Here is a 13,666-nt window from a genome sequence, read left to right as displayed (position 1 = left end):
CTTCTATCACGTAATGTTAAATTTGTTTCAAGTCTTTAAGGAAATTGGTATTGGAAGTGTATACGTTAACCAGATCTTAAGTAGAAGTGATTTCACTGTAAAGTAATTGCTTGAAATTGTGCAATATTAAAGAGAGCATGAGAGAAGTCTCATTCTAAATGGCTAAATTCTGAAAAGCCAGGTCAGAAAAATAAATGGACAGCAGTATAATCAGTCAGCATCAAGACTAAAAGTTGCATCAGCGTAAAACTGTGGAAGGATTTTCAATTACACGAGCTGGGTAAGGAACCCCCAGTTCTTCAGATGTTAAGCACAATTATTAGGATCCCTCAACTTTGAAGAATGATGGTTGGGCTTCTGGAAATTGCAGTTCGGTATTGCCTGCTAGATGTTCCACACTCAAAACGCTGAAGAATTTAGGCAGATATGTATACATGTAACATTCATTTCAGCAAAAAAAAACACGAAAAAAAACCCCCTGAGTTCAACATGCGGCTGATAAGATATACCTTAGGGTTTGTTTTTATGTTTTTATACTAATATAAAAGTAGCCCTAATTTGATGAAAAGAAATACTATTTCACATCTTCTCTGGAATTTCTTTTCCAATATTTTCTCCGGGATAGAAATAAAAACCATTCTTCTTTTAATTTAGGATAAGAATAAGGCTTTATCCTTATGTAGCAGGTCTAATCTCAACACATTCTTTGAAAGGTTACATGTGTTTTGTGTGTGTGGGGGGCAGTAGTAGTTTTCAAATCCTGGCGCTACTAATTCGCTATCGATAGCGTGAGAGTGCAGAGTTTCTGTGCATGTACAGAGCGTTTTTGATGACATCTGGGTGGGTTGAAGGAGCCTCCTGCCACTGCCACTACCGGTTCGCCTGAACAACCCACCACTGTGGGGGGGCGGGGAGGAATGCCTGCAGTTGCAAATTCAGCACCCAGTCCAGCTTGGAGGTTCATGGGTTTCTCTAAGGATCTTTGGTGGGCTTTGAGGCCCTCTTTTAATCATCTGCCTTTCTTTCTTAACACTTAACAAAGTTTCAGACATTGCTTAAGGGCTAAAGCTATAAAAACAATCACTAAATATAATGTATTAAAAGGATTTCTGGGGCGAATAATGGAAGGGAGAGATTCATCAATTCCTGTGGAAACTTCATTAGCAATTTAACCAAATTAAAAAAAAAAGGGATTTCATGGAAAACAAGCCATAGTGACTAAAATTACAAAAAAAAAAAAAAGTGTCAGGGCCAAGTGTGAAAAGAAGTAATGTCACTTTTATTCCTGCCTTCATCAGCTAATGTAGCTCCTGCTCTTTATTTCCTATTCCGTTTAGTAATTTGAATGTCAAAAATAAATTCAAAGTGCCAGTATAAAGATAATAGGGGAAAGATTCTCGAAACATTACTATGGGTGATGAGCTGTAACATCAATTAATATGGGAATTAAGTTTACCGAATGAAACTTCTATCACGTAATGTTAAATTTGTTTCAAGTCTTTAAGGAAATTGGTATTGGAAGTGTATACGTTAACCAGATCTTAAGTAGAAGTGATTTCACTGTAAAGTAATTGCTTGAAATTGTGCAATATTTAAGAGAGCATGAGAGAAGTCTCATTCGAAATGGCTAAATTCTGAAAAGCCAGGTCAGAAAAATAAATGGACAGCAGTATAATCAGTCAGCACCAAGACAAAAAGTTGCATCAGCGTAAAACTGTGGAAGGATTTTTCAACTTTTTGGAGAAGAGTAGAAATCCTGCTCCAAAATTTGTTGGTATTTGGCTTCTGTTAGCAAAAGTCACATAGTCTCTGGTCTAAATAAAGAGAGGAGAACCCAAAGAAGAAACTTCTTGGATAAGAAGCAAAACGTTTTCAAACAACAACAAAATCAAGAAAGTCCAGTTGTCTTTTGGAAAAAGCACCTTTGGGACAACCATGACCTGGATGATTGAGAATCTCCATAGACAAGGGGAGGAAAATAATTCAGGTTTGTCGACTCATTTCTGCATCAAGTGGGTTTACTATTATGTAATTGTTTCAAACATTTTATAATTTTAAAAAGCTGCTTTTACAAATTTAAAAAGGTAGTTCAAAGTCTTTGAAAGCTGTATTATTTATCACCTCTTTAAGCTCTGGAGGAAATACCTAGAAAGAGAGCAATCTGTTAAACAGCAATTTGTTTCTTTTTTTCTCTCTCTCTCCCATGAGCTATGAAAACTAAATTGTGGACTGTTGCAAAAAAAAAAATTAGCAAGCAAAAATGCTAATTATATTGTTCTCTGCTGCTTCTAGAATTTGTGGGAGGTAACATGCCTTGTGAGCACAAAAATCAGCTTTCTCCTTACCCTCATTCCCTTACAGTTGTCCCAGCTATGACATCTGGAGAAGCTGTTGTGGCACTGGGAAGTGTAGCTTCACGTGAAAAATTTATATCTTCCCCTTAGAGGTAAGAACTTTGACTGAAACTCTAGTTCAGATGTGAGATGTTCAGACAGCAAATTTAATTCCAGAGCTCCCTTCTGATTTAATAGTAAGAAACATCAAGAATGTTAAGTCGTTGGTTAATCCATAAACTATTAACAGAATATCTCTCAGAAAATAAAACAGGAAGAGGGAAAGAAAATTTACTGGAAAAAATACAATGAAGGACAGAACTGGGCAAGAAAAACATTGTTAGTGGTTTGCCAGGAAGAACAGAGCTGAATTTAAGATTAAGGATTGTGGGGGGAGAGGACTCCTTTGATCTTCCATATGTGGAAGATTTTTTTAAAAAAATCACTACACCTTATTGTGGAAACATATTGTCAAGAGCTGCTTCATTTAGATCAGAGTTCCCTTGTCCAGCTTTGCAGACTGGCCAGTGGGGGAGAGGGGATAGCTCCAGGCAAGTGGCGTACATGCTCCATTTATGTGAATGACCACTTGTGCAAATGGAATCTGCGCACATCCGCTTGCTCACTGCTTGTGCAAATGGGAATGCTTGCACACGTTTGCTGACCACTTCTGTGACCCAGTTCCAAACAGCTCAAGTTTGAGCTGTAGTGGTACAGCGGCCCAGGAGTTGGGGGCGTCGAATTTAGATCATAGTGAAGCAGCTTTTCATGTACATTCAGAACAGAAATCTCTGAGTATGTAACAGCAGTCAAATGAGAAATTATTTAGTAATACAAAACTTGTTATTTCCCCTTGCTAGGATTGTGATATATCAGGTGTCAAAATAGCTCTGTCTAATGTGTTGGATCTTGGAAGGGAGCCATTGTCATTTCCTGTCTATCCTAGATTTCGATATAATGTCATTCAATCTAGATAGAAAAAGAGCTGCCTTCATTCTTATGGGGAGTATGGTTAAAGTAATAGTATGGCCAAATTATGTAAGGTTATCTGAAACAGTCTGGGCATAAATCACTTGCCATTCATTTATCTTTATTTGTTGTTTGTGTTTGTTTATCTATTTAAATTTATTAGCCATCCAATTGCAAGGAGCAATGATTCCTTTCTCAGGAGCAGTGAAAGAAGCCTCTCTGAAGCTATGAAAAACAGAAGTCTTATGGAACAGTTGAAAAGTGTGTGTGTGTGTGTGTGTGTGTGTGTGTGTGTGTGTGTGTGTGTGAGGAAGATTTTTTTAAAAGATTGAAGGTATTGAAATCTGAAGTTCTGTTTTGTTAGAGTTTGCAGCAATCCAACCAGCACACAAGTAAACAATTCAGCAGGATTCATTTATAAAAGAAACTTGTTTATGTATGATACTATAAAGCATGATCCATGTATACAATACCCATGCAGCAGAAGCCAGAACGAGAAATCACAGAAGCACAGAATCAGAGGTGGTATTCAACAGGTTCTGACCAGTTTTGGAGAACTGGTAGCGGAAATTTTGAGTAGTTCAGAGAAGCAGTAAATACAACCTCTGACTAGCCCCACCCCCATCTATTCTCTGCCTCTCGAGTCCCAGATGATCGGGAGGAAATGGGGATTTTGCAGTAACCTTCCCCTGGAGTGGGGAGGGAATGGAAATTTTACAGTATCCTTCCCCTGCCAGCCCACCAAGCCACGCCACACTCACCAAGCCATGCCCACAGAACCAGTAGTTAAAAAGTTTGAAACACACCACTGCACAGAATCAATATAATCACAGAAGCAATAACAGTTTCAGTTCATATATCTTCTAATGTTGTAGCTAAAAAAGAAATTTTGGATCCAGTTTTGGCAATTAAGAATGAGGTTATTCAGATAGTTTGGATAAAGTTTGTTTGTTTGTTTGTTTCAACTAAAAATAGACATGATATTCTTCCTATTTTGCAAATATTTTGGGCTACTATTGGACCAGTTAACTGTAGCTGGAAATTTTAATTTAATTTGGGATCTATTGTTAGATCTGGTGTAGTTTTAAGAGAAAAAATATTCTCCATTATTGGAATGCTTCAAGGAGACATTGAGGAATGCAAATTAATACTTGTACTAATACAAATTACTTTTTAACAACCACTTACATCGTGGTGAATATTATTTTTTAGTATTTCCGCTGTCAGTTAATTTAATTCAAAATGTTTTCTTTCAGTTTCAAATTTTCGCCAAATTCTGGTAGTAATACCAATAGCTAGACTAGAAAACCACTATCATGGAAATACTTTTACTATTACTTTTATTGAATATACTTCCTCCTCCCTCTCTTTATCTTTGTGTGAAGTAGGGATGATTTTGTCTGAGATATTTAAAGTCCTTCATGACATGGGTCCAGATTACTTGAGTGACTGTCTCACCCCACTGAGATTGGCCCATACCACGCTGGCAGAGGTGGCAAGCTGCGGGTCCCATCAGTCAGAGTAATCCAGCTGGCAATGTCCAGAAGGAAGGCATATTATGAGTGTTGAATATTCATTAAAGGTATTAAATCAGGGGTGAAATCCAGCAGGTTCTGACAGGTTCTGGAGAACCGGTAGCAGAAATTTTGAGTAGTTCAGAGAACCAGCAATGCCACCTCTGGCTGGCCTCAGAGTAGGGTGGGAATGGAGATTTTGCAGTATCCTTCCCCTGCCACTCCCTCCAAGCCACACCATGCCCACCAAGCCATGCCCACAGAATCAGTAATAAAAAAATAGATTTCACCACTTTATTAAATGGATAGATTTGGACATGAGAGGAAAAACTTGGTAAATGTTTGGTTTCCTGAAACTGCGTGATGGGGCTTGATAAATTGACACTTAGAGTTTTAAAATTAATGATTAGTTACGATCAGCCTCTCCTCTCACCTTCTCTCCCTCAGGCTAGTCCCAAAGAAGCCTCTCCTGTCTTCTCCTCTTCTCTCCCTCAGGCTGGCCCATAGACCCTCTCATCTCCCCTTTTCCCCCTCAGGCTCGCCCCACAAAAGCCTCTCCTCTCCCCTTCTCTCCCTCAGCCTTGCCCCACAGAAATGTCTCCTATCCTATCCCCTTCTATCCCTCAGGCTTTCGAGCCCCTTCTCTCCATGAGGCTTGCCCTACAGAAGCCTCTCCTATGCTATCCCATTCTCTACAGAGTTATTTTCAAGTTGGGTGGGAGAGTAGAACATCTAACTAATTAGCATCAGAGCTTGTTATAATAATATAGGAAATACTAATGCTCTGATAGTCATTTCAAAAAATCCTTTCTTAGTGAGCACCTAGAAGCCAAGAGGAACATACGTGGCAAATTTCAAGTTTTTAGACTTTATGGTTCTGGATATTTTGTGATTAATGTGTGAGTGGTTTTAACATATATATGAACACATCTCCACCCAATCAGAACACAGCCAAGTTCTCAACCAATCAGTTCAAAACCCCTACTAGCAGTTAAAAGGAAGAAACAGCTGCGATCACACATTGCTCCTAGAAGCATGAAGCAGAAGTCACCAGCCTGAAGATGACAAATGAGACTTCGTCGAAACATTGCCAAGACACTTCCAATTTTACGTGGGAGAAAACCCAAATAACCAAAGACCTACATACAAACACCCGCAAAAACCTCAGAAAACACACACACACACACACACACACACACACACACTTGTTTGTTTTCATAGGTATATATATGTGTGTGTGTGTGTGTGTGTGTGTGTGTGTCTTTGGTTGTTTTTTCTCCCAAGTGGAGATGATGCAGTCTCATTCATCATCTTCAGGCTTCAGTTTCGTGCTTCTGGGACCAATGTGTGATTGCAGCTGTTTCTGCAAAAGCTGCAATCACACATTGGTCCCAGAAGCACGAAGCTGAAGCCTGAAGATGATGAATGAGACTTCGTCGAAACGTCGCCAAGACACCTCCAATTTTACGCGGGAGAAAACCCGAATAACCAAAGACCTACATACAAACACCCGCGAAAACCTCAGAATATACACACACACACACACACACACACACACACACACATAAAATGAATTTTCTAGAAATTGAGGATTCCCATTGAAGGAATTTAGCTGCCATTCAAAACAATATTAATGAGATATTGCTACTATTGAAGCAATGAAATTCAAAATAAAGTAGCAAAAAAAGATGAAGGAGAGCATGGCTCCTATTTTGTCAGAGAAATTCTTTGAAAAAGGGGAACTTTATGAACATAATTGTATAAAAAGGTTATTTATGAAAAGGTTGTTATGAATTGTTTGAGTTATTAAAGAATATCTTAGTTAAATATTGATGGCAAGATTTTGGTATCACCACCTTAGTAAGATGATTACAGAAGATACTGTATATGCTTTAAAAATTCATACATCTTAATTTGATTCTAGAAAAAAAATATTACTTTAATTCCTCTTGCTTAAGTCATTACTCTTGGGAGTATCTCCTCTGTAATGAAGATGAGTTATCAGGAATGCCCTTTATCTGCCTTTAATATTTAATTTGGTATTTGACACTTCGGTATGTTTGCTGAAATGATCTGGTGAAATTCATGGCAATATAATTTGTTATGTGCAGATTATATTGACAGGGATTTTAATGGTTAAAATCTTTACCCAGAATTGTAAAACTGTTACAACAGTGGTAAATATAGGTAGTCCTTGACTTACAACCATAATTGAGGCCAACATTTCTGTCAATAAGCATAACATTTGTTAAGTGATTTTGCCCCATTTTATGACCTTTTTGCCACAATTGTTAAGTGAATCCCTGCAGTTGTTAAGTGAATTACACAACTGTTAAATGAAACTGGTTTCCCCATTGATTTTGCTAATAAGAAGGTCGGAAAAGGTGATCAGGTGACCCTGCGACACTGCAACCATCATAAATACGATGCCAGGCATCTGAATTTTGCTCACATGACCATGGGGATGCTGCTATGGTCGTAACTGTGAAAAATGGTCATAAGTCACTTTTTCAGTGCTGTTGTAACTTTGAACGGTCACTAAATGAACTGCTGTAAATTAAGGACCACCGATACCCTGAGCTCATGATAAATTGGAATAATGCTAACATTATACAAAATGGTAAAAAGCAAATCATAGAAGTAGGTTAAAAATGCATTTGTTTGTCTATATTTTGTTAAAAAAATAAGATTATTTCTAAGAAAATTTATTTAGTAGATACGAATATTGAATTATCTAGAAGAGCGATGGAAAAAATACATATACATTTGTAGAGAAGAATAAATGTGGGGGAAATGAATCTAACTTGAAAACTACAGTATATTTTGAGAATACTGCCTAGGTTAATATGCTGAAATATTTTAAATGGATTGCTAATAATTTCTTTTTAATGGAAGGACCAAATAATTAGGATTTCTCTTTTAAAGTTACCATTTTGTATAACAATTGTGGGATTATTTTAAAGTACATCAGTGGGCATATCTGATTAATTTAATAATGTTTTGGAATGAAAACGAAACTGAGTCTGCAACACTGGGCTTAGGTAGAGAAACATATTAAACCCTGGCAAGAACTTTTTTCCAATTATAAAAGGAATTCTAACATTTTTGCACATTTAAAACAAATTAACATCTTCTGGAAACACAGGCACTTGCCAACTTAATTTGCCTCTATATAAGTTTCTCATCTGAAATTTGAGTACTTGCTAGAATTCTTGTGTTATTATTGTATTAACATATTCAGACCTCTGAGAGAGTTGATTGTTGGATTAACCTTTTCTGTCCACTTTGCTATGTATTCCTGTATCACTCTTGCGTTTCATGTGGCAGTTAATGGTGAAATTATAGTGCCACCTTGTTTGCCTCTACTCAGAGAATAGCCTTTGATTTAATAGGATTTCCTCCCAATACTTTGGCCACCTAATGAGAAGGAAGGACTCACTGGAGAAGAGCCTAATGCTGGGAAAGATTGAGGGCAAAAGAAGAAGGGGATGACAGAGAACGAGGTGGCTGGATGGAGTCACTGAAGCAGTAGGCGTGAGCTTAAATGGACTCCAGGGGGTGGTAGAGGACAGAAAGGCCTGGAGGAATGTTGTCCATGGGGTCGCGGTGAGTTGGACATGACTTCCCAACTAACTGAAAAGAGTGTTCATTGACACTCATTGAAGCATTCATGAATTTATTGTGTTCTTTTTTTGTTGGAGACCACTGAAGAGTTTACAAGATTTAATCGTGATTCCAAATAGTATCAAAATATATAGCCTTCAAAATCCACAGCCCAACTCAAGAGGGTCTGGATGTATGGATTATGCAAATTTTAAAGCCATTTTAAGAAAATGGAGTGGTTGGTAATGCCTGTCTCAGCTCTGAAGGATCTCCAAAGGCAACCCCTAAAACATTTCTAAGACACATTCAACCAAGACTTAGAAATTTCAAAACAATGGCCTTTTCTAACGCGGAAAATGTACTTTGTTATGTAAATGAACCATTTTAAAAAGCTCTTTCCTGAACTGTCTCACAGACAATGAAGTCTTCCACTGATTCAGAATAGATATCAGAAAATTGGGCTGATGCATGCGTGTGCGTGAACATCAGAACTCATTTGAGGAGAGAATACCTTCAGTTTCTACTTTCCCGAGTTACGTCTCCCATTCTTTCACTTTGCATGCAACTGCAGTTGAACTTGAGTAGGAAACCTGGAAATCGGCTCAGCTCCCCACATCGTCTTTAGCAATGTGCGTATTCAAGATCATTATATGACTAATTGGCCTTGCATATGTTTCAATCAAATTCTAGCTCAGTTTTCAAAGGTGTGATTTTCCTTTCATCTTCCTTTCCATAGTAGCTAATTCTAACCTGCTCATTAAATTTAATGAGCAATCATACCTCCTAGCTGGTGTTTCTTGTTGAGGGCTTGCCTATGTTAGCATTAGAAAGATTATTCGAGGCATAAACAAGCATATTTGTATGCACCCATACAGAACTTAAGACTCTTTAAGAAAATTAATCAGGACCCAAACCTTGGATTATATTTGTACCTTACATTTTTCCCCCTTTCCAAGGGAAAGGCACAAGCTTTATGCATTCAGATCCTTGGCCTCTCCATCTATCTCACCTGATTGGTCAAGGCAAATTTGTCTCTAGCTTAATTTAATACCTATCCATCTTATTTTACAGAGGGTGACAAATAAATGAGCGAGTGAGTGATGATGGGATGGAAGCAGCTGTGAAGTCACTTTCTATTTCCTGGGTTCCCAAAATGGCATGTAATCATGGCAATGTGCCTGATGATAATTCTGTTTGGATTCCCAGGATGTCTGAAGAAAAAAACGAAACACATTTTTTTAAAAGTAGGAAGCTAGCTTGCTGTCTAGCAAAGCAGCAACTTGAAGAATAAATTGTGTTCTCAAGAATGTTCCTGGTGTCACAAAAATTCACAGAGAAGATGGCTGGAGGATTTTCTTTAGAAGTGTGTCCAGATTCCCGCACAGGTCTATTACAGAAATAAATTCAGTGAGAAGAATCATTCTCAGAAACCAGAAGGGGTGATGGAGGATAAGTTCACTAAATTGACATTTGGGATTGGTAAGGTGTTTCATTGGTGTTTTGTGAACGGCCATTTTTATCACATGCTTTGAGTGTTGTGGACATTTTGTTAATCTTTTTTTTTTTTGAATTTATATCCCGCCCTTCTCCGAAGACTCAGGGCGGCTTACATTGTGTTAAGCAATAGTCTCATCCATTTGTGTATTATATACAAAGTCAACTTTTATTGCCCCCAACAATCTGGGTCCTCATTTTACCTACCTTATAAAGGATGGAAGGCTGAGTCAACCCTGGCCCTGGTGGGACTTGAACTTGCAGTAATTGCAAGCAGCTGTGTTAATAACAGATTGCATTAGTCTGTTGAGCCACCAGAGGCCCCAATCTTTCAAATTGGATCATTGGCTTCCAACATCTGGGAACTTCTGCTGTGCTTCAGATAATGTTCTGATTCAAATAGTATGTGGCTATATGTGACCTTATTTTTTTACTACCCTTGGTACAACAACTTTCCTCACGTAACACCTGACTATATGCTTCCTAATGCAGATTAGGGCCCAGATTCGGAGGCGGAATGCACAACCTGAATTGGTGGGATGACCACAGCAAACGTTCTGTGGGCCACATTCCACAGTGGGCATGGAGTTTGCTTAAGAGCTTGCTTAAGCTTCTTACCTCACCACAAAATGCAGTGAAAGTCAAAAATGTGTCAACCCACTTTCAGAAGGCCTTGAGACTTCACAAAGAATGTAAACAAGTCATCTGTACCCCTGGGCTGAGGTAGGGTAAGGTAAAGGTAAAGGTTCCCTCGCACATAGGTGCTAGTCGTTGCTGACTCTAGGGGGTGGTGCTCATCTCCGTTTCAAAGCCGAAGAGCCAGCACTGTCCGAAGACATCTCCGTGGTCATGTGGCTGGCATGACTCAACGCCAAAGGTGCAAGGAACGCTTTACCTTCCCACCAAAGGTGGTCCCTATTTCTTCTACTTGCATTTTTACGTGTTTTCGAAACTGCTAGGTTGGCAGAAGCTGGGACAAGTAACGGGAGCTCACCCCGTTACATGGCAGCACTAGGGATTTGAACCACTGAGCTGCCAACCTTTCGATCGACAAGCTCAACATCCTAGCCCCTGAGCCACCGCGTCCCTTAGGGTAGTGGGAGCTTAATTGTTCCAATAGAAGAGAAAAAGTATAGCTTAGGGTTGAACTGTGGAATCCTTGGTGTTGTCTCAACTTGGTTGTTTGCTTAGAGATTTCATTACCCAAATAAGGACCATAATCAGTGATAGTGCATATGTTGTTTTCTTCTTGGTAGTTCCCTGATTAGGGATTGTTTTCTGCTTGTCTGTGTTCATGCTGCTTATCTGGGTGTCAGCTGCTGGGAGAGTTGTGTTCAAATCTTTTTGGGGAGGGGGTTCCTTTTTGGCTTTTTTGTTGTCCATTTGGAATGATAGGTAAATATGATATATTCCTATGTCCCTGTTGATGGCTAATTTGTCTGATTGTCAAGTTTCCAGGAATTTCTTAGCATTTTTTGTTTTTCATTTGGCTTGGTCTAAGATGCTCACAATTGAAACTCTGATTCAGTCTGTCCCTTTGTTGTGTAACTAGGAAGTTTTCCTTATATTTTCAGACTGCCAGTAAGTGTACATGAATGCGCTCTGCTCCTGACTGTTTGTCCTACATAGTAGCTATTACAGTGTTTACATTTTACACTGTAGATGCCTCCTGTTTTTTCTCCTTGGGGCACTGGCTCTTTTGATTACTTAAAATATTTTGGAAGGCTTTAGTTGCTTTGTATATTACAGTGATGCTATATGATGCTTTTGATGTATGGTAGTGTCATCCTTTTCATAGCTTATGTTGATTGTGCTATAGTGGGTTGAGTGGTCAGGTCCTTTTGTTTAAAGTTGTGAGGATCTCCATTTTGTTGGAGATGTTGTACAAGTGATTTGTTTCCTTTTTATTTATTTTATTTATTTATTTTGTCACAACAGTATATATAAGCATAAGCATGAAAGTAACTATATAATATATAAGTATATATATATATATAAGCATAAGTATATAAATAACTATATTAATTGGATATAATGAAAGAAAACAATAGGACAGGAACGGTAGGCACATTTGTGCTCTCATGCACGCCCTTTACAGACCTCTCAGGAATGGGATGAGGTCAATAGTAGACAGTTTTTGGTTAAAGCTTTGGGGATTTTGGGAAGAGACCACAGAGTCAGGTAGTGTGTTCCAAGCATTAACAACTCTGTTACAGAAGTCATATTTTCTGCAATCTGCAGAAAAATCTGCAATTTTTCTGGTGGTCTGCTTTGTTTCAGGGCATTTGTGCAGGGCAGGCTACTGTTTATAAACAGAGAACAAACTCCACACTTATTTGCACTTATGGTGTTATCTAGTTGGATAATTAAATGTGTGCAAGCCAACAATCAAGTTCAGAAAGCACCAAGGACTCCGGAGCTTAATTGGGTTCTCCATAGTGTAATCTGAATTTAGATTCTGAACTGAAATGACTGCTAGTAAAGAATCACCATTATTTATTCTATTTTATTTATTTTGCTCACAGTCCAAGATGGTATGCTAGAGGCATGTTTCTGCAATGGAGCAGTTACAGAGCTTCTGAACGTTTGCTTCTTAATGATTGTGCACAGAGCTTTTGAATGGTTGCAGTAAAATATCTTTATGAAAAAAAGACACCTAGGAGCATGAGAATAAATAAGAGAGTGAACTGTGAGACTGCATGTAAGCCTCACAGGCTTTAGTCTATTTTGTCTATGCATCCTCTTGAGCAGCTGGAAAGCAATGGGGAGACATGATATCACTGGAATTGTTATCCTGAAGGCATTTTGATCTAAAAAGAAAGGACATTCTGAAGCTCTGCTGAAATACAAGAATACAAAACCTGCTGTAAGTTCCTTATTAATAACTTGCACAAATATCTATTGTTTCCCCTCAAAGATTTTTTAATGCATTCTAAAAATAATTATTCTGTAAAGATGAAAGTGCCAAATAAGATTTGGGCAGGAGGGGGTGTGAAGAAGAAGAAGAAGAAAAACTAGACCTAATAAACTTTTGTATGTATTTCTTTCTTCATTAATATATAATATTTCTTTCTTTCTCCATTAACGTGTATATTAATGATTTTTCTGCATTCAAACTCCTGTTTCAGCATTTTACTAGAATAGATACAAATGGGAAGGTATGATTATGGCTTTTCAATTGGCAGTCAACATTAACACTCTTCAAGCTGATGTCCTCCTGATCGATAGGTTGCATTGCAACTCCTAGCAAGTCAATATTCTAATACATCTGGAAGAAACCTGGTTTCCAGCAAAATTTCTGTGTGCAAAATAGATTTGGAAAATGTATAGATATAATGGACGTATCCCCAACGGTGACAAAAATGTTGAGTCTTACCTAGATCTTCTTGCACTCCTGTCCATTTTAACATGAATTAAAGCCAAAAGATGAGGCATGGAATTGAGGGGGAATGACTGATTTAAGTTCATTTATGCCCCTCCTTTTTCAATCAAAAGGGGAGAAGATTAATGAATAAACCCAAGCCTGCTTAACTTTAACAAGGGACTACATCTTATGGTATATACTATCCTAGCCTTAGACCAGAGGTGGGTTCCCGGGGGTTCGACAGTGTTCGGGCAATCCTCTAGCCAAGGATCACCAAGGTCTAGTGAACCCCCAAATGCCACCCCTGGCTGGCCATGCCCTTCCCACCCGTCCCCTCCCAGGAGTCTCCACGCAGCCCATTCATCATTCCAGATAAGTGCAGGGGCTGC

This window comes from Ahaetulla prasina, chromosome 3 (genome assembly GCF_028640845.1).
Source record: "Ahaetulla prasina isolate Xishuangbanna chromosome 3, ASM2864084v1, whole genome shotgun sequence".
NCBI classification, from domain to species: Eukaryota; Metazoa; Chordata; class Lepidosauria; order Squamata; family Colubridae; genus Ahaetulla; species Ahaetulla prasina.
This window is presented reverse-complemented; position numbering follows the sequence as displayed.